This window comes from Microtus ochrogaster, unplaced genomic scaffold (genome assembly GCF_000317375.1).
Source record: "Microtus ochrogaster isolate Prairie Vole_2 unplaced genomic scaffold, MicOch1.0 UNK21, whole genome shotgun sequence".
NCBI classification, from domain to species: Eukaryota; Metazoa; Chordata; class Mammalia; order Rodentia; family Cricetidae; genus Microtus; species Microtus ochrogaster.
The window spans coordinates 317,454-322,095 of record NW_004949119.1 but is presented as its reverse complement, the minus strand read 5'-3'; positions in this window follow the sequence as shown (position 1 = coordinate 322,095).

Below are 4,642 nucleotides of genomic sequence, written 5' to 3'. Positions count from 1 at the left end.
CCTGGTCTACAAGAGCTAGTTCCAGGACAGGCTCCAAAACCACAGAGAAACCCTGTCTCGAAAAACCAAAAAAAAAAAAAAATCATTAGCCCTCCTGTATACAGATGATAAATGGACTGAGAAAGAAATTAGAGAAACATCACCCTTCATAATAGCCACAGATAAAATAAAATATCTTGGAATATCTCTAACCAAAAAATTGGAAGACCTGTATGACAAGAACTTTAAATCTCTCAAAAAGATTTAAATCTCTGAATAAGACACCAGAAAATGGAAATGTCTCCCATGCTCTTGAGTAGGTAGAAATAACATAATAAAAAATGGCAATCTTAACAAAAAAAATGACAGTCTTAACAAAAGCAATCTACAGAGTTCTTTCTTACCTCCCCCCATCTTCTTATCCCCCCAAGTTCTGCCTTACCTCAGTCTGTCTTTTCCTCAACTTATACCCTCCAGGCATCCCATATAATCCTCCCAACTCCTACTCCAATCCCGATTCTAGGAAAACATCCTTGCTAACCTACAGTTCCTATCTTATGTACCCTTCTCCACTATAGATAGGAAGAAGTTTCTGCTATTTCCCCTCTTGAATGTGTTCTTATCTTCATTGACTATGTTCACCTCATTTCCATCAACCTCCCTCTGCTGCTCCTTAGCCCTTTCTCTGCCATAGGCCACCTGATTTCCAGTCTACACCGGAAAGGGACAAAGGAGTGAGGAGAAGGAGAAGCTAGAAGTGTTGGATTCTAAGGAGCATCCCCCCCAAACCACCTTTCTCCAAGCTTCTGTATCATCTGGGACCAAAGAGAACCTGCAACTGTTGGCATGAAACCCCCTTCTCTCCAACTTGTGGGGTTGAGAACTGACAGATTGTCAGTAGATTCTTTGTACCTTCTTCACTGCTGAAGAGAATGAATGGATTCCTTTAAAAAGCTTCAAGGACTGAAGACCAGAGGGTAGAGACAACTGACCTTGCTCTGCTCAGTGGGATTAAAAACACGGTAGGAGGTCACTCAGTGATTACTACCAAATTCTGTAGAAGGCATGAACTATGCAGCCCCAAAGCCTACTAACATATCTAAGGTAGCAGATGTGAAACAAGACCCAGATAAATTATCTTTTGCTTTCCTGGAACACCTCCTGGATGCTTATTAGTTACACACCCCTAAAGACCCAAAAGACCTGGCAAATCTCAACATGGTTAACCTAGCCATTGTATTCTGTTGGCCCCTTACATATGTAGAAAGATTCGAAAGATGGATAGGTTTGCAGGAAAGAACAGGTCAGAACTATTAGAAATAGTCCAGAAAATGTTTGACAACAGAGACAGCAAAAGAAGATCTTTTGGCAAAGAAGTTGGGCCAGGCCATCATGGCTGCACTAAAAGCCCAAGTTATTTTCCACCCTGTCCATCCTCTTAATAAAAAGAGTAAACATTTAAAAAAGAACCAATTCACTTACTACAAATAAATGGGTCACTGAAAAAAAATGAATGTTCACAATATTATCTCCTCCAAATCCAAACTAATCCTAGTTATGGAGGATTAGGGAGGTCAAGACTCCTTTGAACTAGACCCTTGGGAGCCTCTGATGACCATCACCTTCAGAGGCCAGCCTGTACATTTTCTGGTGGACACAAGGGCTATCCATATAGGAGCTCTTATATCCTCTTAGTCAACCAAACAATGGAAATACAGGGGATATTATAGAAAATAAATACACCACAAATCAGATTATTAACTAGGACAAGGAACTGTGGTTTGTTCTTTTATCATTATTACTGAATGTTCCTATACTTTACTAAAGTGGAATTTTTTTTGAACAAGCTTCAAGATGCAGATCTCAGGAGACACTACTACGGTGCAATTGGAAGGCTTTGCTAAGGTTTTTAACTATAACCTGCCCAATAAGCGCAGGTTTTTAGCTATGACCTACCCAATAAGTGCAGAATAAGTATGCCTCCAAAATCTGACCTATTCCCCAGAAGAGAAATGGAAAAAGTTGTTGAAATACGAATCTTCCTGGTTTGGCCAAACAAGTGCCACCTGTCACAGTGCAACTAACTTCTGTGACTTTGCCCATTTTCATCAAGTGGTTCCTCATCAGAAGCCAGGGAAAGAAATAAGGTTCTCATCAAGTTTGCCTCCTTGAAGCAAGCACACTTACTCCTTGAAATTCAGTCTGAAATACCTCCTTGTTTCCTGTCCAAAAGCCTGAAACTCAAGACTATAGACCAATATGAGAGTTGAGGGAAGAAATAATGAAAATATAGGTCAGACTTAGATTAGTCAAACTGGGTCAGACTTTGGGAAGCCCAATAACAGGTGATTTATTCCTAATATATTTAAGCTCAGTATAATGTAAAATAAAGTTTCCTGGTATTATTTCTCCTTATGCAGCTTTTTTTTCATACTTGGATGCCTGCTGGGAACTCTTCAAGGGGGATGAAGAAGAATGAATCTTGTAAATCTAATACAGTGCAAATAGTATATTCTGGTTGTAAGAGATTGTAATAGATTGAGAGTAGGAATTTGGAAGGTTCGGGTGGAAGCTTTCTACTCATATCTTCACTTCCCTCAACTCTCGTATTGGTCTATAGTCTTGAGTTTCAGGCTTTTGGACAGGAAACAAGGAAGAGGAGGAGGAGGAGACTGGAGCCAGTCAGCAGGTGAGTTTCCTACAGGTAGGATGTTCCAATACCCTATCCCATCCATTGGATCCTGCAAGCTACAAGTCCCACCCCAACCCCAAGCCCTCCTATTCCCTTTTCCTCTCCCCACCCCTCTCGCAACCTCAGTGGAACTCTGAAACACAACCTGCTACTACACAGAGAGGACCAAGAGGTGAGTGATCAATCACCCAGAGGGATATCACACTCTATAGGCCCTCCACACCAGGGGTCAAAGTCCTGGGTCCTACCCCCACCTGCCTTGACTTCTCTAGCCAGTCAGCAGGCAAGTTTCCTGTAGGTAGGCTGCTCAAATGCCCCTATCCCATCCATTGACAGTGCAAGCTACAAGTCCCACTCTACTCACAAACTTTCCAATCCCCTATAACCTCAGTGGAACTCTGAAACACAAGCTGCAACAACATAGAAAGGACCAAGAAACAGAACCAAGCAAGGAACTCTGAAGCACAAGCTGTGACTGCCAGAGTGGATCAAGAGAGCAGACCAAAAGAGTAGGCCAAGAGAGAGGGCCAAGAGAGACATCAATGGCTCCCTGAAATACAGAGAGTGACAGTACAGAGCAGATCAAGAACAGTTCCCTAAGACACAGATAGCCACTGCAAGAATTGGACCAAGAAGCAAAGACACTGCCAGCACCAATGAAGGAAGAGATGGGTAGGCAGCAATGCAAGAATTCACCCAACAACCTAAGAAGCAACATGGTGACACCAGAACCTGGTGGTTACACAACAGGAATACTTGATCATCCTCACCCAGAACAAGCAGAAGAAAACGATTTTAAATGTAACTTTATAAAGATGATTGGAGACCTTTAAAAAGGAAATTAAAAATTCCCTTAAAGAAATGGAGGAAAGAGCAAACAAAAAAATTGGAAGAAATTAATAAATCCCTCAAATAAACCCAAGAAAATGAAGAAAAAACAATCAAACAGGAGAAGCAAATATTTCAAGGCCTGAAGACTGAAATAGACAATAAAGAAAACACAAACCGAAAGAATTCTGGATATGGAAAATCTGGGTAAACAAATAGGAACTACAAGTATAGCCAAGAGAATACAAGAGATAGAAGAAAGAATCTCAGGGAGTTGAAGATACTATATAGGAAATAGATTCATTGGTCAAAGAAAACATTAAATCTAACAAATTCTTAACACAAAGCATCCAGGAAATCGTAGAACCATAGCAAGACCAAACCTAAGAATAATAGGGATAGAAGAAGAAGAACTTCAGATAAAAGGCACAGAAGATATATTCAATAAAATTATAGAAGAAGATTTCCCCAACCAAACAAAGGATATTCCTATGAAGGTACAAGAAACTTGCAGAACACCAAACAGACTGTATAAAAAAATCCCCTCAACAAAAAATTCAAAATGCAAAACATACAAAATAAAATAAGAATATTTAGAACTGCAAAGGAACAAGATCAAGTAATGAATAAAGGTAACCCTATCAGAATTTCACCTGACTTCTCAATGGAAACCATGAAAGTCAGAAGATTCTGGACAGATGTGCTGCAGATACTAATAGACCATGGGTACAAGCCCAGACTACTATACCCAGCAAGGCTTTCGATGACTATTGATGGAGAAAACAAGATATTCCATGACAAAATCAGATTTAAACAATACCTATCAACAAATTCAGCCCTACAGAAAGTAATAGAAGAAAAACTCTAACCCAAAGAAGCTAACTGCACCCACAAAATCACAGGCAACTGATAACCCCCCACCAGCAAAACTCAAGAAAGGGAAACACACAAACACTACCACTAAAAAATAACAGGATTTAAAAATCACAGGTCATTAATAATCTCTTAATATCAATGGACTCAATCCACCTATAAAAAGAAACAGGCTAAGAGAATGGACACAAAAGCAGGATCCATCCTTCTGCTTTATAAGAAAACCACACACACACACACACACACACACACACACACACACACACACAC